At 35.0% G+C, this 23,031-nt stretch overlaps 1 protein-coding gene across 5 annotated transcripts in view; it reads left to right on the plus strand.

The window, feature by feature from the left end:
- cno (adherens junction formation factor afadin) overlaps positions 1-23,031 on the plus strand; it is a 354,944-nt gene that overhangs the window by 263,593 nt on the left and 68,320 nt on the right. The window lies entirely within an intron of this gene.

Raw genomic sequence — 23,031 nt, forward strand, 5'->3', positions numbered from 1 at the left:
AGAGGTGTTTGTATGAAAGTGTATAATTATTAAATTATTGCAAAGCGACGAAAGTCGAAAGCGCTTTGCAATAATTTTATAATTATACACTTTTATACAAAAACCTCTTCGATTCATTCAAAACATTGAAATTTGGGATAATGAAATTAATGAATAATTTATTTTGAAGTAAAATTGACAGATGAAACTTTCAAGATGGCGACGGGTCGCCATCAGGGAAAAATTAAATGGAAAGGGGGGCAGTTTAGAAAGTGAATCGAGCAGCTAAACAAGAAGTTCAAATAGTGAAAATAAATTAAGCGTTAGTTGCTAAGTGTTGTAAAAATTAGTTTGTGATAGTGAAATATTGTTGGAAATAAATTTGTGTGGGAATGTTAATTCTTTAATTATTACAATAGTCTCAAACCGCGAAGAGTGGAGAATGAACAGTCATTCTGAGAATATGTTCTGTAGAACATGTGATATACAGACGGGACTAAAGAGCCTGTGAATGTGCCAGACACGAATCGTCAACTTCATATATGGGCGCTGAGCCAGCTGCTGAGGTACCAAAGTCTTTGCTACGGAACCAGGTTAGAAAGTGAGTCTATAGGAAACATAACCAACCAATTCAAGAAAAAGATAGCAGAATTTCTGCTTTCGATTAATTTTTGGTATTAGAAGAAGAGAAAGAATATCACATAAACTGAAGAATGCCGGCTGGTTAAATATGAACGATAGGAGAGTGTTACATGCTGCAACTTTGTTTCACAAAATAAATAATAGTAAAGTGCCGTCTTACTTACACCAGAAAATTACTTTTAGAACTAATGTGCATAATATTAATGTGAGGTATAAAGGCCGACTAACTCCACCATCCTTTCGCACAAAGTTCTTTAGAAGGAATTTCAGCTATCAGATCTGTGCAATTTATAATGACATTTCCGAGCTCATGAAACGAGCTGACTTCAATTATTTTAATACCAATTTCAAACGATTCTTATTTTCTTCAAACTATTAACGACCCAGTAGCTACCCATTACAAATCTATAAATAGTCATAATATTTTAAGATAATTTAAAATCCTTTTTGTTTATTCCCTTGCGTACTAGGCGACATTTTTGAGGTTGAGTGGAAGAGCAATTGAATGATGACTTGTCATGTAAATTGAACTTCGCCTTTTATCTTCATATAATAAATGAACTGTACCTGATTAATTTGCTTCAAATGTATTAGAAGATAATGAAGACCTTCATAAAGGGACCGTACGAGAAGAGAACCGAAGAATTGTTTCGACAAAGTATGGATTGGCTCTGAACAATCGGAGAGCTACTCACTGGACACTGTTCATTGAGAGGGCATCTGAAAAATAGAACTACACAACGTAGACATTAGCTGCAGGCTGTTATAAACCTTTTAAAACATCAGTTCCGAGCCAATTTTGGGTCTTCGAGATTGTCTGCATTTGAATTTAATTAAGAAGATTGATGGAATTAATGTTCTGCCTCAATCAAAAACAAAAATTCATGAAATGTATAAACAATTTTTTGAAGGAATAGGTAAGATTCCTGGATTATGTTTCATTACTTTAACGAGTGGTGTTAGGCCGGTAATTCAGTACCAGCGGAAAATTCCATTTTCTTTACATTCAAAATTGAAAAATGCTCTTGAAAATTTGTAAAGTCAAAATATTATTAGTAAAGTTGATTATCCTACCAATTGGGTGAATAGTTTGATGATCGTAGACAAAAACCAGATGGATCCCTGAGGCTTTGTATTGATCTAAAATCACTATATAAATATATTCAAAGAGAACATTTCATTATCCCACTTCTGACACCATCTTATGAGGCTTTTAAAACACCCATAAACGGCAACAAACTTTATTATATTTCAGTATCTTCCAACAGTTTTTGTACCTTCTAGTGGTACCTCTATTCTTCTTATCTGCCGTCATGAAAACCACCCTAGCATACAGGGTAATGAATATACATATAACACAGGCAAAGCGACAGAGACAGTTCTTCATATTTTATGCGAATGTGAAGTACTGGAGGAGGTAAACAATTATTGGACCACACGAATTATATCAAGAAGAATATGACATACATTCAAGGGTTCTGTACAAACTAGTACAGAACAGAAGATTGTTGAAATGGGTGTCATGGAGAAGGTGGGAGAAAAACTTAGAAAGTCCCTAAGGCCGCAGTGTTTTCCGGAGACTCGGAAAAATGGATGAGTCAGGCGGCTACCGAGTAGTCGAAAAAACCCAATTCTTTGTAGAAACGCGTCATCTGAAAATAAACCTTTAGCAAAATAATTGTGTGTTCATCCATTTATTAATTTTTTGTCCATACATGATTTCAATTGTACGTACCTATATAATTATCTACACAAACTCAGTCGCGTTGAAGTCGCTGCAGACATGAAAGAACGAGTCAACTCCAACCCCACATTCATAAAATGCATTGTAACTGGTGAAGGTGACCAGTTTTTTTTCGATTACCGCGGTGATGTGCGATAATCGAATCGGTAATCGGAACTCGTGCTATAAGGGGAGGCAGGAAATGAAAAATATCATCTGAGCGTGTGCGACATCATATTCGTCGTAAAAGACCAGATATGTGAAGAGAAAACTCATGGATTTTGCACCACGATAACACAAAATTTCTCAAGACTATAATTGTGAACGAATTTCTGGCCAAAACCTGAACAACTCTTATTGAACAACCACCGTAATAACCTGATATGGCTCCGGCTGATTATTTTTTTCAAAACAGAGAGAATTCTCTGCGAGTACTGGAGGAGTTCAATGAATATGTTAATTAGATATGTTGATGATTGGGTTGTTCGTTGGTGTAACTGTATTATTTCGGAAGGGGCCTCTTTGGGAGACAATGCAATAATTTTGGATGAATATTATATTTCATTGACTGATTTCCGATTCTTTTTTGACATATTGGTACCTAATTATTTCACGTGGCATTTACATTCAATATTGAATTTTTTCAACCAGCCAGAATTTGAGTATCTAGAATAATATTGACCACGTGATAGTTCGTACTGGAACCTCTGACGCAAAATTAATCTATTGGAAACACTTTCCCAACACCAGAAGAAAAATTAAGGCCTCTTGCCGCGCGTTTCGCTAACCAAATTAGCGTCCTTAGGAGGTCATTATCAGTGTTTTCAATAGGTATTGATTTGATCAGTTGACTCATCAGCTTCACTTTTCATTTGACTCAATTTTGGAAATTGTTGGAATCATATTATGAAGGAAACGTCCCCAGGTCATGAAAACCAAGCCAGCGTTTTTTGTCAAAGCTAAGAATGTACAATGTTGAAGCAAGTGATGTGATCGAAGAAATAGAAAAATATGTTTGTGTAACTTTAGCAAAAACGATGTGTTGCGATTCCTTCAAATATTATCGATTATAAATCAACTGTTACAGTTGAGAAACTCAACTCTCAAAATGATTCATTCAGACCAATTATGAAAGAAGAAAGAAAATATATATATATATATATATATATATATATATATATATATATATATATATATATATATATGCCAAGAGTTCTGTCTTAAATATCTATTCAAAAACAAAAAACTTTTCTTTCTCAACTTTTTTCACCTGGAAATAAACAGATTCAATCAATAATGGTGAATTATTCAGTTCAGTTTGAACGTTCATGAACGCTACGCTCACCAATAATGATATAAAACCAGAACCACATCGCATTTTATAATGTCGACCGCAGTAGTAGGCGAAACGTCAGGCATGAAAACCTGCAGACAACGCCTAAAAACCCGGAAAATAGTTTTCACGGCCGTGGAAGTTTACATTATTTGATCAACGAAATTATACTTTACACATGATTGTATAAACAAAAATATAAGGTTTCTCATTCGACGTTTGAAGTAACTTACAAGTGAATCTTGTAAACCAACGTCAATTGAAAATATTTGTCACGTGTTCTCCCAACACCTTTGATCGTATTATATTAACACTTCAAAGTGATGTTGAAACGCTTTGCAATTAAAATTGGTCGACACGTGACAAATAATAGGGGAGCCCAAGCGGGGATTTCGGGATTCAATGAAGCGTGGCAGATTATTATACAGGGGGATACCTTGTACCCGATTGAGTACCTCCACCAAATATGAGCCCCACATATAAGGCCGCCCGTGAAGAATGAAGGATCAGATTAGTAAAAAAAAATTGATCATCAGAAATTCTCGAGCGCGTCAGATTAAGGTAGGGTGAGTTGATTACATGCTAAAAAGTGTATATTCCAGTAATCTGACAATTTTAGAGTGACGTAAAGAAAGGGGAGGGCAACAAAATTGTAAAAAAATAACGTCATTTCGACATTCTCAAGCGTAACTGTTTTTTTTTTATTTTGAAAGAAATAATTCAAGGATAACAAAAAATATATAATCTGACAATTTCCGCAAGCCGAAATAACAAAAATTCGTCAATAAATTTTAATGCGTGCAGCTGTGTGATACCTATATTTCCCTCTCCGAGTTTCTATTCCTCTTTCATTTTTTCTCTATCTATTACTCTCTTACTCCGTCCGCACTCTGAATTCTGTTGCCATGACGCCATCACAGCTGATCACAGAGACTCGTTCGTGATGAAGATGAAGATTAATTAATCAATTGATTACAAAAAATTTAATTTTTTTGAGCATTTTTTCAAAAATATTTTCTTATAAATACAAGTATTCTGCTTAAAAAACATACTCATTTATTTGCAGTTCAATGATTTAAAAAAAAATTTTTTTGTCAGATTAGGCGAATCGCTCTAGATAAGATGAACCATATATATCATCTCAATCTGACGCGCTTGAGTATTTCAAAATGGCGAATTTTTTTTCACATTATAATAATGGCTGCGAGTTTGCATCAGATCGAAATCGTCAGATTATTGAATGAGAGCTTTTTTTTTGTTGCACTCAACACCCCCTTAGAAAATCTGACGCGCCAGATTAATTTTTTTAACCCTTACGTACAAACACCCACATCATGCAAACGATCAGATTAACTTTCGAACATTATTAAAAATACGTAGGACATTGATGCTATCAATATCTGACGCGCTCGAGTATGTCCATGTAACAGTATTTTTTTTTACATATTTAAAAATCTATAGCCGCTTCCCCCACCGATGAAAAGGTATATATAATATAACATTTTTTTCTTCTTATCATCTAAGCTTTGCAACCTAATATATCTCTATGACGATCGAGTAAATCCCTATTTTGCATCATGGGCTTCCCTACTGAAAGGTTTATTCTTCCCTGTCAGGATTGAAGAGTGTTTACTGGAAACGTTTCGGCGTAATTCTGCAATTTGTATGTAGAAATCAACAACAAAACTCGAAATAGCTATTACATCGTTAAAATCGAACTCTAAACGAATTCATTTGAAATGTTTACGGTTCGCATTGCCATTCGATTTGTTCGGATAATATAGCTTTGGTATTAACTGATGATTTGTGATTACAGTTCCACCTGACCCTGAAAATTTATAGCGAAAACAAGAGCAAGTTAGAGCAAGGAGAAAGAAAATAATTGGTCTGAATGAATCATTTTGAGAGTTGAGTTTCTCAACTGTAACAGTTGAATTATAATCGATAATATTTGAAGGAATCGCAACACATCGTTTTTGCTAAAGTTACACAAACATATTTTTCTATTTCTTCGATCACATCACTTGCTTCAACATTGTACATTCTTAGCTTTGACAAAAAACGCTGGCTTGGTTTTGATGACCTGGGAACGTTTTCTTCATAATATGATTCCAACAATTTCCAAAATTGAGTCAAATGAAAAGTGAAGCTTATGAGTCAACTGATCAAATCAATACCTATTGAAAACACTGATAATGATCTCCTAAGGACGCTAATGTGGTTAGCAAAACGCGCGGAAAGTGTTTCCAATAGATTAATTTTGCGTCAGAGGTTCCATTACGAACTATCACGTGGTCAATATTATTCTAGATACTCAAATTCTGGCTGGTTGAAAACATTCAATATTGAATGTAAATTCCACGTAAAATATAGAAATAGATATTTAAGACAGAACTCTTGGTATATATATATATATATATATATATATATATATATATATATATATATATATATATATATATATACCGAGAACCCACACACACCAACCGCTACCTACAAGCAACATCACACCACCACCCTACCCAGCTACAATCCGTAGCCAACACTTAATATCCCGCAGTTTCCGCCTAACAGAACCAACAAACAAGGCAACAGAATTGGGGGAGACAACAAAGGCTCTGCGACAAAATGGCTACGGACCAAAGATCATTCAAAAGGCCATCGACAGACAAAGAAGAACCAACAAAACATCCACTAGATCGACAGAAGACTCTCCACACGACAGACAATCTGTGACACTACCTTATATCAAAGGTGTGACCGACAAAATCGGGAGAATACTAAGACGTAAAAACATTCGGACAACCTACAAACCACACAAAACGATATCCAGTTGGCTGCCCAGACCGAAAGAGAGAATTTCCCTAGAAAACCAAGGAGTATATAGCATCACATGCGAGGACTGTGGACAACAATATATCGGTCAGACCAACAGACGTATATCTGCCAGAACCCAGGAGCACAAAAACTCGATAAGAACTAAACAAACCTCCTCTGCCCTCTTTCAACACCATCTACAAACAGGTCACAAGATTATATTTTGAGTCCACAAAACAGATAGCACAGGTGCAAAACCCAAGAATACGACAAATCAGGGAAGCTATCGAAATCGAAAAGCAAGGCCTCATCAACAAAAGGGATGACTCACTAAACATCCCAAGGATTTGGAAAACAATAATTAAAAACAACCACCAAAGACAACCACAAATTGATAATGAACCATCGCAGGTAGGAGAACCGCCAGAAGCCATTAACAACCCTCAGGTAGAAAAACAGGTAGGAGAACTACCAAAAGCCATCAACAACCCTCAGGTAGAAAAACAGGTAACAAATCCATACAACTTACGCAAGCGAAACCATATAAAAACACCACAAGAAGAACCTGACATCAGTTACACCTCTCGAAGCGAAGCAGTAACTCGTCTTGATAATAATATATCTTTGGGATATAGTAAGGTGCGTTTTCGGCGGCCCTTACGCTCGCGTTCATAAACGATTGTATCTTCTTTCTGTATGTCTGTGCGCACTGGCCTCAGGTAGTGCAGGCATACAGTATTATGGGCATGAGAACGGTTTTAATCATCAGCATCTTTATTTTCAACCCCATGTTGCTTCTGCGTCCTATAATTGGTGCCAGGCGTTGTCTGGCGTGTCTAGCCATTCCGATTCTCTGCCGTACGTGAAATGTTAGTTTCCTGTCTAGGATGACCTCCAAGTATGTCGCTTTGTTGGTCCACAGAATCTCTCGTCCGTTGAAGGTGACGTTGTCTTCCGGTTGTACAAGCCTGCGAGTGAACAGTATCGCCTGATTCTTGTCAGGGTTTATACTGATCTTCCACAGGTTGGCCCATTCTTCTAATCTGTCTGCCTGTTGCTGCAAGTATCTCGTGACATGCGCTTGGCTCGTGGATATCGCCAGCAGGGCCGTATCCTCCGCGTAGAGCGCCAACTTGTTAAAGTTGTTCTCTGGCTTATGCACGTCTGCTGTGTATACGGAGAAGAGGTGTGGCGAAAGCACTGCTCTTTGCGGGACCTCTGCTTCCAGTAGTCGAATTGTTGATAATTCGTCTCCTACTCTGCAACGGCATCGCCTGTCAGTTAGAAAAGACTGAATTACCAATTACACAGTGGTTTTGTGTATCCAAAATCGCTCATCTTGGCCAGTAGTCCGTCATGCCAAACTCTGTCGAACGCCTTGGAGACGTCTAAGAAGATGGCTCCGGTGTTGTATCCTTTGCCGAGGTTAAGGCCTTCGGTCGCAAAGTCTACTACCCTCAGGACTTGTAGCGAAAACAACAACAATTTGATGATTTTGAGCAGTGTTGAAGCTGTTCCACCAGAAAAAAAAACAAGTTTATGCGTCGATATATGTGACACTGGATGAAACATGGCTTCGTCATTTCACACCAGGGTCAAAACGATTGTCGTCTGAGTGGACTGCACTCCAAACCGTGCAAAGACCCAACCGTTGGCAAGTTTATAGTATCAGTATCTGGAAAAGCGAAAAACCATGACGCCATGGAGCGTTTGAAGGACGACATCGCGAAAAAACGGCCCCATTTGTGCCCCATAAAGTGCTGTTTCATTAAAAAAATGCACTGCGTCACATATCAATAAAAACAATGGCAAAATTGCATGAATTGGGCTTCTAATTGCTTCCGCATCCACTGTTTTCTCCAGATCTGGTCTCCAGCGCCTTTTTTTTGTAATCAGTCTTCGAAAAAATGCTCGATGGAATGAAATTTAGCGACGATGAAGAGGTAATTTTCGAAACTGAGACCAACTTTTAGGCTAAAGACAAAATGTATTATAAAAATGGTACCGAAAAGTTGTATGACCCTTTATAATCGTTATATCGTCCTCGAAGGCAACTATATCGAATAATAAAATCAAATGTTATAAAAAAAATCTTTTTCTATGTTAGCGTACGAAATTTTCGGCTGTTATTTAATTTTCGTCTATAATATTTGAAATTTGAAATTATGGGGATATTTTCAATTAACTCGGTAGTTAAAATTATCAGTACTCTCATGGAAACATAATTTGTAGAAAGCTACCAGCCAGTATTCTAAAATTATTAACGATAACGGCAACAGCAGCCTCTTGAAACCTCTCTAGACGTGAGGACCATTCATCGCGATAAAGGAAGTGAAAGAAGGCGCGATATGTTGTCATTTGTTTTCCGAAGTTGTGTTCAAAGGCGACTCTTGTTTTATAAATGAAGACGGGCAGCTGGTGCTTGATGTTGGGAAAAATCTAATGTCGGGTAAACGACTACTTTTCTTGTTCAATTTCACTTGAGAGCACTTCAGCTTCTTCAACTTTGAATGAATGGGTACTGAAAGAGAAACAGATTGTGAGTTACGCCTTGAGAAAATTCATCAAATGCTTAATTGATGAAATTGCCTCTCTCAATGTGCCTGCTTTCATTTTAATTGAATTTAAAATGCAAGTAGTCACAACATTTCACCCGTCATCTCGATTAAGGACTCTTTATATATATCTCTTCCGACTTCAGAACTCTTGTCATTGATAAAATATTAAATGAATGTAGAAGGAAAATGAAATCAGGAGTGTCTTTCCTACGACGAGTACCAAATTTGTCGAGATATATTCAGTATTTTTCCAATTGATAATCTTATAAATATTCATATTTTCAGACCATTCATAGAATGTTGTTCCGAAACAGCAAACACTTCGTTATTTCTTATTTCTACAGTGCATTTTTTAATGTCCTCCCCCCTTTTATTTTTTGAACGGGCCAACTCAAAAAATTTAAATTGGGGATAATGAAATTAATGCATTAATACTTTATTTTGGAGTGAAATTGACAGATGAAACTTTCAAGATGGCGACTGGGTGCCATCATTTTGAAGCTCCTGACGAATACTTCACAACCCTAGAATATGAAGTTAATATATTCACCTACTACAAAATGGCGGAACATTTAATAATTTCCTGAAGACAAACACATTAATATCTATATTTCTATAAATATTCCTTTTTATCTGCCATATGGCAATTCCAACAACCCGATAAAGTTTATTAAGTTATTTTTTGTTTATAAAAACGACAAAAAATGTTAGTACGACAATGAACACCATTGTTCAGTTGGAATATTCTCATTTAGTTTTCGGTTTTACTAATAGAAAGGTACCACGTCAACAGTCTGTCAATACTAGAAAACCATATTGTAGGACCTCTATTTATTGATCAAAATTTAACAGGGAAACTGTATTTGAATATGCTGGAAACTACTGTTTACCCTCTCATCACTGAAATCGTCGAAGCGAATCCTAATGAATTCGATATGGATATTGTATTCGAACAAGATGAAGCACCACCACATTACTCCAGACAAGTAAGAAACTATTTGGATACTACCTTTCCGTCGAGGTCCTATAGAATAGCCAGCGCGCTCGCCAGATTTGACACCTTTGGATTTTTTATGGGGCTATTTGAAGCAAAAGGTGTACGAAACTGAACCTGTTTCAATATTGGATATACTGCAGAGAATAATAAATATTTGAAGAAATATTGACGTTACTGTGTTCGAAAATGTTCGGCGTGAAATATCAGATAGGCTATTCATTTGTCAAGAAGTTCAAGGCAACCATTTTGAGCATCTTTTGAACTGATATCAAGCTAATTACCTATTATGTAGTTAAATGTAAATGTTTTCAGGCAGTTATTGAAAGTTCTGCCATTTTATAGTAGGTGAAGATATTGACTTCATGTTCTAGGGTTGTAGAGTATTCGTCAAGAGCTTGAAAAATATGTGTCACAAGACCTCCCTATTCATTTAATTTTTTCCTAGATGGCGCCCAGTCGCGGTTTTAAAAGATTCATCTATCAATTTCACTTCAAAATACAGTATTCATGCATCAATTTCAATATCCCAAATTTCAATTTTTTGAGTTGACCCGTTCAAAAAAAAACTGTATAAATACGTTTTATTGGAAAGTGGAAAGTAGAATTGGGACCACTGATAGAATCCAGTACAATCGCTGCTTCCACACACTAGAACATTGATTTTACTTCTACTTGTACTTGCTTCTACTTCTACTTTAATTGTTTCGTCAGATAGCACAAAGATACGTCACTGCATATTATCATAATATTAGCTCGCATGCAACTTCACCCTGCCAGAGCTGTTGCAGTGGAATTTTCAGGGAGTTATAGGGTGTGGAACCAGCATCCACCATTTAGAGACATACGTAATGACGTAAATCTTCATTGAAGATGTCATCTAGTCTATCGTGAGTTGTTTTTCTAGGACCTCGAAAGTATACCAGAAACTTTTTAAAACTAAGGCAATGTGAGTGTTCCACCTTTTTTCATGCAATCTCAAAAATGATCTCTGCCACTCATATGGCAAACTTTTTCAGAGTTTGTCATAAAATAGATTTTTATAATCTTCGAAATCGTCCACAGCCAGCGTGTCAGTGGTTTTATGGCACACTCCACTGTGTTTCGTTTTTTCGAAAAATGTTTATTTATTCATTAATGTCTATTTTGCCCCCTTCAGAATAGTCCCCTTCATATACAGTGAGTTTCAAAAAGTTTGCACCATGTGGGAAACTTTTTGATTATCCATTTGTCAGAAAATTTTATTCCCGGTAAAAATTGGTGCATTGAGGGAAACTTGGTTGTGAGATGTGGAAATTCTAAATTTTCGAACGGTGTACAGGGGAGAACAAAAAATAGAAATTTTGATAAAGAGTAAACTACCCTTATTTTCGACATGATTGAAAAAGTTCATTTGGAAAAGTTGTTTGGATTTGAAAGTTATTTTCAGATTTGAAATCACAGCCACCTACGTAACAAAACAAAAAAACGTTTGTTTGAAGGTGATTGACAATGTTTCATGATGAATTTCATTTTATATAATATTAGACAATGGAAGTCCGAACTAATGAAAAACAAAAAAAGTAATCTTTTTATGGTTCCTGCCTCATAAAGAATGCTAGGATCTCATATACACCTTAGGCGCCTCCTTCATATTACTATAATAATATTTCAATGGGAAATTTGGTCCAATTCATTATTAGAACTAGTTTATCGATGTTTGTTGAAAATTGCTCAATATTTACTAGTTTTTTGGTGCAAAATTGATATTTCACTCTGTATGTATGTCCATAATAACTATCAATATGATTTGATGATAAAAAATACTTGACTAAATTAATTAATGCTGAACAATTGAGTAATATACAAATCTGTAAGTAGTACTAGTACTGTTTATGAGGCTAGAACCATAAAAAGATGTTTTTTGTTTTGTTACGTAGGTGGCTGTGATTCCAAATCTGAATATCGTTTTTGAATTTATACAACTTTTCTAAATAAACTTTTTCAATAATGTCGAAAATAAGGGTAGTTTACTATTGATCAAAATTTACATTTTTTCCCCCTGTACACCATTCGGAAATTTAGAAAATTAGAATATGAAAAAGTTTTCCATATGGTGCAGACTTTTTGAAACTCACTGTATAATACACATACATGTGTATTATACAATCCTCGAAACAGTTCTGATGTGCACTTTTTGTCATTGAGCCCTCTTAGCGATTCGGTTTTTATGTCTTCAATCATCGCAAAACGCCGCCCTCTTCAATCTTGGGAATAGAAAAAACTCGCAGGAGGGCAAATCTGGTGAATACAGTGACTGAGGTATGATTACGGTGTTGTTTTTAATCAAAAAATTACGAACAGGCAACGATGAATGAGCAGATGCATTATCGTGATGTATAAGCCAAAAATTGTTTTTTCGTATTGCTTTTCGCAAGCAGCGCATGACTTCAAGATAATACTTCTTATTGATCCTACGACCATGTGGCAAAAACTCCTGATGCACTACGCTACGGTAATCGAAGAAAACAGTGAGCAAAACTCTGACATTTGGTCGAACTTGGCGTCGTTTTTTTGGTATTGGCTCCTTCGGGCTCTTCCATTGGGACGATTGGACTATGATTTTAATGCCATAACCATATACTCATGATTCGTCACTGCTTAACATCCCAAATTTACAAAGCGATAGATAATAGAAAACCCAGTCTGTGTATATTTTCAGATCTCTTCACAGCTACTCGAAACCCTGGAAAATATTGGAGTTCGAGGAACAACTTATAATCTAGTAGAAAGTTATCTATACCAGAGGAAACAATTTGTACAAATTGAAAATAAACTCAGTTCAGAAGAGTTACTATAATGTGGTGTGCCACAAGGCACTGTCCTTGGGCCACTATTATTCTCAATATATCTTAATAATTTAATAACTTCAAATACTACAGGAACTATAATCAGTTTCGCAGATGATACTGTGATAATGTATGAGGATGAAAATTGGAATGACTTGAAAGAAAAAGTGGAGTCTGATATGCCAAAGATAATTGATTGGTTTAATCATCAACTTTTAACAATGAACTTTGAAAAAACCAAATTTCTGAGTTTTACAGCTCATAGAAATCATTTACCAAATTTCAGCACCCTCAATATACATAACAACGAGTCGGTTATTGATATTTACAGAACATATACCATTAAATATTTAGGAGTAACAATGGATAGTCATATGAGATGGGATGTTCACATTGAGAAAGTTACAAAAACCTTAATAAGTATGCTGTTCAAATTCAAATATTTGCTAAATTACTTGACACTCACCACTTGAAGATCATTTATTTCGCCCTAGTGGAATCTCATATTCAATATGCCATATTGAGCTGGGGTGGGGTCGCTGCCATTCACCTGAAAAAGTTAGGAACAGTACGGTAACGAATTCTGAAAATTATGTATGGAAAAGAACCAACCTTCTCTAGCAATTTACTCTTTTCACAAGCAAGAATATGCGATGTAAGACAAACATTTGTTAGAAATATACTTACGCATATACACAAAAATAGATATCTATTGAATAATATCGACCACGAATATTTTACTTAAAAAAAAATAATATGTTAAAACATCTCTGAGCAGTACAAAAATCGGACAACGAAATATAACTTACCTCATTCCAAAAATCTTCAATTTTCTGCCCACTGAACAAAAAATGAATGTAATGAATATAAATTCTTGTCAAATGTTGAAAAAAATAATCAGAAACTACGTACTTAACTTGAATCGAGATCTGGTTCGCTCTCTCATCGACTAACTGACCTTCTGAATCTTATGTTATTATTAAATTTTTATATGAATCGATATAGTTTGTCAATTTTAATAATTCGCATATTGTTTGTTTACTGTTTTTGTGTATTGTTAACTTTATCGTACTCATATCTAAAACAAGTGTCAAAATGTTGAGAATCGATATAGAAATTAACAAAGTGAGGCCAATTCAAACCACTATATATTGTAAATGTAAAAAAAATTAATTGTGCAACTTTAGTTTCAGTGGTAATTCCATGTTTATTTACATCTCAATAACAATTAATTCTAGTGTTGATTATGTAGCAACATTTTTTTTGTAAATAAACTTATTATTATTATTATTAGTTATGATCCTTTCGAGCACGTCTGGATCGCCGTTGACGTTATTCAATAATTTCTGGGCGATGCACAAACAACGGTTATTTTGGTAAAAATCCAGCAATTTTGGAACGAATTTCGCTGCCACACGTTTCATGAACAAAATTTTCGAAAAAACAACTTCTCCAAGAGTGAATCGACGATTATCCATTAAAATTTTCTTCACTTTCTCAACATTTTCATTGGTTGTCGATGTACTGGGGCATCCATGGCGGGCATCGTCATTCACATCTTCTCTATCTTCTGTGAAAAGCTTGTAAACATGTTTTTCTCAGAGTACAATCATCGTATGCCACTGTCATCATTTTAAGTGTTTTTAAGTACTCAATTCCATTTTTTACACAAAATTTGATATACACTTTCAACTTTAATGCCTCCCGCTAACAAACTGAACATGCTCAACAGCTGAAACTATGACCATATGTTCGAGACGAGTGTACCAACTTAAAAAAATATCGCTAGTCGAATGTAACGTAGCCCGGGATATTTTTACAATCAACTTATTTTTTGAACAGGCTACGTATATACCGACTGTCGAAATATTTTGATGAAACAATTGATTTGTACGAGTAGTAATTTTCAGTAAGTTTCTGAAAGACATACTTGCCCAAAATAAGTATCAAGAAGATAAACTTCCAAATAATTGTAGAAGTTGAATTCAATAATGAGAAAAGTGTTATTTTGTATCTGTTAAAGCAAAGTTTAGATATTCTCATTGGATATTCATAAATTAAGTTCAACCCGTCAAAGCATTTTTTTCTTGTTAAATTTCATGAATACCTGAAAAACTAGGAGAATTGTTTCCGTTAGTGCACTCTGTATGTGCTTTCATGAAGTAAATAGAATTCCTGTTTTCCCTTGAGGTCGAATATCGGAACTTTTCATTATCAACTGCGCATTGAAATTAGTATTTGTAAATATGATGACCACGAGTTATTCTACAATGAATCAAAACAATCGCAGAAATATTGAGTGGAATTTCAACAAATTATCTTATAGTTACGAAGAAAAAATCTGAGCTGATAGGCCCAGTACCAAACTTTTCATCCGCTACTGCGGCAGACATCTTCAGTGTGATTGTAGGCTTTGACTGCGAGTACAAAGGTAATACTCGTATCTCCAAGTCTCACCAATAACTAGGGCTTGTTTCAAGAGCAGCTAATGAAGTTACCCTGATATTATCTCTAAATTTTTTTGCTAAAATATATACCCGATCAAATTCACGACTTTCTTGTTGAAAATTGAATATGCTATATATATATAGCATATTCAAAGTATGCACTATATGGGAAACTTATTTATTAAGGGTTTTTCGACAAAAAGTTATTCTTGATAAAGGTTTGTGCATCCCCTAAAACTAAACATGCACCAAGTACAACATAAGTAATATACGAGTTTGTGACAAGAGTACAGTACTTATTTTGAAAAATCTCGGGAAATGTTATTTAGAAAAGTTGTTAAGCATTGAAAAAATACATCAAGATTTGAAATCATGATCATCTAAGTGAAGTTTTATTTTTTTACTCATTTCTTTAAATGGGGACTACGAAAAACAAATTTTTGCTACCACGATGAATTTTTTTGTAAAGTAAATGAATTTTCAAAGTTTTTGCTGCAAAGTTATTTTTATTTTTGATATCACCGAAAATTACTTAAAATTCTACAGTATTCTAACAAAAACTTAATATTCAATAATATCAAATCACAAAATATCAAAATAAAATATGTATTTCAGAACAAACTCATTGATTTCCTGCAGATTTTCTAGTCCAAAATTAGTGTTTCAAGTTGTATCTCCAGAAAATCAATGAGTTTCTTCCGGAATACCTATTTTATTTTGATGTTTTTTTTTCAATATCATTGAATATTAAGTTCTTGTTACAATACTGTATAATTTCGAGTGATGTTCGGTGTTAACAAAAAATAAAAATAACTTTGCACCAAAAACTTTGAAAATTCATTTACTTTTCAAAACAATTGACCGTGCTTAACATCATAGTTGTGTGATTTGTAATAATACAGGATTTCAAAATGAACCGTCGTATACAGGATGCTGTCTACTTATCGTTTTAGCAACATTTTTTTCGTAGTCCCCATTAAAAAAAATAGTAAAAAAATACTTCACTTAGCTAGCCATAACTTCAAATCTAGATGTATTTTTCAATGCTGAACAACTTTTTTGAAAAACATTTCCCGAGATTTTTCAAAATAAGAGTACTTCATTTTTGTCACAAAATCAAATATTTGAAAGCTCCTCGTATATTACGTGTGTTGTACTGTATTTTGTTGGTGCATGTTCAGTTTTTGGGGGATGTACAAACTTTTATCTAGAAAAACTTTTTGTCGAAAATAAATAATAAATGAGTTTCCCATATAGTGCATACTTTGGGGATGACACTGTATACATGCATATACGGGTCCAGGAGAGCCAATACCAAAAACTAAGCACACCAAGTTCGATCGCATGTCAAGGCTTTGCTCACTGTTTTCTTAGATTACTGTGGCGTAGTGCATTAGGAGAATTCTTGCACATGGTCGTAAGGTCAATAAGAAGTATTATCTTGAAGTTATGCGACGCTTTCGAGAAACAATACGAAGAAAACGTCTGGTACTGTAGAAAAAACATTCATTGCTTTTGCTTCACGATAATACACCTGCACACTCATCATTGCTTGTTCGTAATTTATTGGCCAAAAACAACACCGTTTTGGGCACCGTATTCACCAGATTTGACCTCCTGCAGCTTTTTTCTTTTCTTCAGTTCATAGAGACCCATGAAAGGACGGTGTTTTGCAAACTATTGAGGAGATAAAAACCGAATTGCTGAGGAGCAGAACGACATACCAAAGAGTGCATATCAGAACTGCTTCGGGGATGTACCGACTTTGAAAGATGACAATTTCCAATTATGGTACTTGACGAGCTCTATCCAAATATGTTGACAGATATGAATTATTCTCAATGGGTCGAAATTTCGAGAAGAATCATTAGGAATTTTTTATCGAAAAAGTGGATACCCCATTCGATTTAGGCATATTTGGAACATCTAGATTCCAAGTTCCAGCCCAACATCTCATACAGGGTGTTAGCTTTATGATAACAAATTTCTAAATGCACGATTTTTTGACTGATCCTGTATGAAAGTCTATGAACTTTACAGAAAAGATAAAGTAACCATTCAATGCAGTAATCGCATACTCAGCTACGAACTTACACAGGTTGTAATCGTTTCACGGAGTTGTCTCTAGTTTAATAAAAATCAACAAATCAAAAATTGAAAACGTGTTTTTAATTTCAGAAAAACTACCAACAACAGAAATAAATTAAATGATGAGTGGAACAGTTTTTTTCACATATTGAAGTTTTCAATTCAAGCTCTATACATTTTTCATAACGTCGCTTCAAATTCTGGCGGTCTTCCTCAAATGGCTTGGTGTTATTTCACCACACTTTTGCCATATCCTTTCCTTCAATTTGTTCAAATTTCGTAGTCTATTTCTATAAACACTTTTTTTCAAATATCCCCACAGAAAAAAATCTGATGGAGTCAGATCTGGTGATCGAGGGGGCCAACAAATAAAGGGGCTATTCCTTCCAATCCATCTTTCTTGAAATTTTTCATCAAGATATTGCCGCAAAGGAATCACATTGAGATTGGAGGCTGAAATATATCATTTCTGCGTTCTTCAATGTTTAGTTCTTCCATGAAATTCAAGAATTTCGTTGTCAAAAAATTATAAAATCCTCCACCGTTTAGTGTGTTTTTGAAACTGGACCTATTATAAGGTTTTTTAATATTCCTACCCAGACATTGATTTTTTGTGAATATTGTCTTTTTGCGTTTGTCATCCAGTGTCGATTCTCTCTTGCTCAGTACCTACCTGAAATTCTAAGTAGACTCTGTACCGTTAGTGGTAAATGTGAAGTTATTATTATTATGGCAGAATAAACAGAATTCCAACCTTCCTTCCTCATCGCATCTTTCTAACGTTTGCATGATTTTCGCTTTGAAGCAAATAACTTTATTTATTTTCAAACATGTACCTATTTTCGATATACTAACGTGTAAAACTTGTGAAATCTGCCGCAAGTTATTTTTGGGGTTTACTTAAAAATACTCTAAAATTTGTATCTCTATATTCCCTCTTTGTCTCGGTACATGTGTTACTCTCCCGGTTCTATTGAACAACGTATTGATCCTGGAGACGGTTGTATGGTGAATTGGTTCACCATCTGGATGTCTTCTGTTAAATTATTTCGCGGCCACCCTCGTTGATCGAGCATTATCACCAACTAAGCGTTTCGACGTGAGTGCTTTGTTCACTCACTCGAATTGACTACCGTGTTGGTCGGTGGTTCAAGCCCTAGTCTGAACGATCGATTTTCACTTGCTATCGTCCAACCCATGTTAGAAATCACACGTTAAAAGGTAAGACATCGGTAATCCTTAGCTCGCACTAGTTTCGCCTTCTGAGGGTTGTCGTTAACGGAAACACAGTTCTGAACAGATTTTTTTAAAACAGATATGAATATATCATCCGAAATGAAATGAATTTTGCCAAAATCTGTCACCGGGTTGAAACAGATGTTTACAAAAAGCATATAAAGAGGTATTTTTACAATCGTTGATTGACTATTTATTATACCAAACGATATGATAAAACATTTTCAACTTTTGATTTTTGGCTGAACTAGGGGCATCTGTCTATACCTGTGACGATGGTAAAACTTCGTATTTGAATATTTCATGTGTTTCTCATTTCAATGGCTACTTCATCTTTCCTTTGAAGTTCACAGTTTGTTATACAGCGTCAGCCAAAAAAATCATGAATTTAGGAATTTGTCATCATATAACTAACGCACTGTATGAAATATTGAGCTGAAACTTGGTACATAGGAGTTTGAAATATGCCCGAATAGAATGGGCTATCCACTTTTCCGATAAAAAATACCTAATGGCCCTTCTCGAAATGTTGACCCATTGAGGAGGTCATCGTAGTAGACCTTGAAAATAAAAAAACCCATATCTATCTTTGAATAGAGCTCGTCGAGTACTATAATTTGAAATTTTTATTTTTCAAAATCGGTTCATGGGTTCCAAAATAACAGGGTGTTGCGGTTTGAAATTGCACACACTGTATATAACAAAATTGTTATTAATTTATCATGTATATATATGAGTATATCTTGAGGTAAAACATTCGAGCAAATGCTAAAAAGAGCTACATGAACAAATGTAAAACAATTAATGCAACGTTAACCATATTCTCATAGGAGAATATAATTCATTATATCAAGTAACTTTTCGATTCCACAAACATTTTCACAGTGCTTTGTACAAGCTCACTCCTCTTCTGTTATGCATTGGTTACCCCGTTGAAAATTTTCCCACGGGTCAAGGGCCTTATTAAAGACTGCCTGTGCTCTAGCTTGGAAGTGAAACATCGTCGTATTCTAATTTGTCCCACCCTATATCTACATCACGATCATTATCCAATTACTGAAATGAACACTACTAATTAGACGGTCGTACAGGGTTTTACGTCGCTCGCTGCTCAGCATCGGACGTCTGTTTCGTTTCAAGTGTTTTTAAATTGAACGATATATCCGACGGGGTGTTGTTTTACACATGGGAATATCGACTATCCTGTTATGTTGTTGTTATTGTGCTGTGGTAGCCAAACGCGAGTTTCGAAAATAACAATTGTTGAATTCTGGTGGGATTATAAGTGTGTTTGTTGATTTTGATGTTGTAGTACGGTTTTCTCAATCATATTGAGTGAGTATATCTACCAGTATAATAATGTCTCAAAGGTAAAAACAGCATTGCAAAAGTAATAAAATGTGCTAGGGTGTGTTTTGCCAAATAATAATTTTAAAATACTTGCAGTAGGGGGATGCAATGAAACACCACTAACAAAGAAAATGGACGAGAGAATCTTCCAAAGAAAGGAAGGATTAATCAATTTGAAAATAAGTAACTCTATACATGGATGTGTAGATCATGCAAAGAAGTAACTTTCAGACAGGAGGACTTTCTTTCAGTTTGTGTCTGAAAGTTACTTCTTTGCATGATCTACACATCCATGTATAGAGTTACTTATTTTCAAATTGATTAATCCTTCCTTTCTTTGGAAGATTCTCTTATCCATTTTTTTTGTATCAGATGGAGTAGTAGAAAGCCAAAAACCTTCTTTCCCAAAAAATTAATCACTCCTAAAAATATAACCCTTTCAAACCACTAACAAGTTACCCAGCTAGGTCAGTAGTGGTAGGTTCGATTAATAAAAAAAAAGAAAGGTTGTTCTTTATTGGTCCATCTAATTTTGGCCAGAAAAAAAAGGAAACCGCATTGATAACTATGGAACCCACTACTGCAATCTGTTAAAATATGTTCTATTAAAATATGTTTTTCCGTTAATCAGCTGTCGCCCCCATACGAACGACAACTCTCAGAAGTTGAGAAACTTGTGCGAGCTAAGGACTAAAGAAGTCTTACCTTTTAACGTGTTATTCCTAACACGGTTGCAGAATCATTCCAGCTTCAACCAGATAAATTCTCTCGAGAAAAATATCTTGTTGAGGCAGGAATCGAACCTACGGCTTTCCGATCGTGAGTCGGGCGCACTACCACCGCGGCCAATTCCAATATCTCGGTAAAACTAGAAATAATCTTAAATATGTCTTTTATAAAAATATCTGGAAAGAAGATTCAGTTTCAGCACATGGGAAATATCAGAGAGTAAAGAAATATTCAACATAAATCTTAATAAACAGGTATATTAGTATATAAAAAAAAACACGATGCAAAAGGTTCAAGATACCCTGACAGAATCTTGAATTAACTATTCGGTGGTTGAACTCCCAACGGTATGGGCTGAGAAAGTATTATTATCAAAACTGAGATACTGATTTGATTAGCCAAATCAATGAGGAGAGGAACGTTTATAAGTAAGAAAATTAATATCTATTAACAGTTATGTATGTAGGGGATGCTGATTTGTGACGTTATTTCAGAGTACCAAAATAATAATAATAATATTACTAGCCGTAATCAACATATATCTATATATAAATATCTTAGCTGTTTCAACTCCCTCCGTCAGGTGTATTAAGGTTGCTACGAGGGGTGCAGCCGGCTTCAAAAGTGTCCAAGGCGCTGTTCAGCCTGTGATGGCTGGGAGCTGCTCTCACTTAAAAGGCTACCACACCGGTGTCTTATACAAAATGATTACCATGCAGAGGTACAGGAATGGAAGAACGGAAGAATCCATTGAAGAAAACAAAACTAAAGCCGACGGTTCTATTGGCTTTCACAGTCGGTTGCTTAACCGGAGAATAACAACCTCTTAGTTGAGGGTGTTTCCACTGACAGATGTCTGACAGGACGGGGAAAAACAAAACGGTTCTGACGGAAGTTGGCAGTGGAGATAGTCCAAACAATTGGAATAATCAGGCCGGTGCTTTATAAATCCGGTGGATTGCCGAAAGGATTTCTGTCTATAAGAATCTAAAAACAAAACGGTTCTGACGGAAGTTGGCAGTGGAGATAGTCCAAACAATTGGAATAATCAGGCCGGTGCTTTATAAATCCGGTGGATTTCCGAAAGGATTTCTGTGTTCCAACGAAAATATAAGTTTCAGACAACCACAAAACAACGCCAGAAATCACTGAGTCCGAAAATTCGAAGTGCCAGGATGCATGCACAAATTGCTGCAAGATAATTCGGATCGCAAACAACACCTTATCATCAATCTCCAGAATCTAAAGGAAAGATAATTGACATGTTATTTCAGAAGGAAACAGATTGGTGACAGCGATGACAGGTCGAATAATTTACCTACTTCTGCGGTCACAAAATAGTTGACCTTGAAAAAAGGTAACAGAACGGAATACCTACGGTATTCCGTTTTGTGGCCCAAATCCACCAAATCTCAGCGAGTTAACAGCCAGAGGACATACGAACTCCATGGTCCTGTTTAAAAAACGCGAAAGTCATTCAAAGCTGGGTCAAGTATATGACATTTCCGATTCAAGTACGAAATAAAAATACCTTCGAAAAACTATACTTGGGTACAAGTACAAATATTCACTTCGAGACAATAGTTAGGCGCTTTCAAATTCAAATACTCCAAGAAAAAGTTACTTGGCATGTACTCTTCAAGTAGGTACTTTTAAATGACATATTTTCCAAAGAAATATAATGATAATAATAACGATTTATTTCCCAAGAAACAATAATTCAAAAACTAACTGCCTATAACATAACTAAGTACTAACAAAGCACCAAAAAAAAATAAATCAGAACTGAAACTTGAAAAAAATATAAATATACATATATACATACATGTTTGAATATGATCGTCAATAGACATAAATGCACTCATCAGATAATACATTTATGCAAACAAATATTTTTTCAAATCAATCCGGAATTTTTGTTTATTAAATTTTTTTAAAGCATTCAGTACCTCATTGTAAAACTTCATGAATATTTGGTTTCTTTTTCATTAATTTTATATTGCTTGAATATCTTGTCAAATGGTTGTGTTGGTCAACATTGATTTTGAAAGTCAGGATGTAAGGATGACAAATCTAATAGTTTTTTTGGTTCATACAAGTTGACTGTAGGCTCCTTGTAGCTCAACTTTAATATACACCTTATAATTTTGTTTTGAAGTTTTTTAATTGGTTTTAATAAGGAATTTGTTGCCATTCCCCATACTGATATTAGATATTGAATTGTGGAATGTAATAAAGAAAAATAAAACAACTTGAGGTATTTTAGGGGTACAATAGTTCTCATTTTGAATAAAATTCCAATTATGG

The sequence above is a fragment of the Leptinotarsa decemlineata genome, unplaced genomic scaffold (assembly GCF_025532065.1).
Source record: "Leptinotarsa decemlineata unplaced genomic scaffold, Ldec_3_MD MMD2_tig00026340_RagTag_RagTag, whole genome shotgun sequence".
NCBI classification, from domain to species: Eukaryota; Metazoa; Arthropoda; class Insecta; order Coleoptera; family Chrysomelidae; genus Leptinotarsa; species Leptinotarsa decemlineata.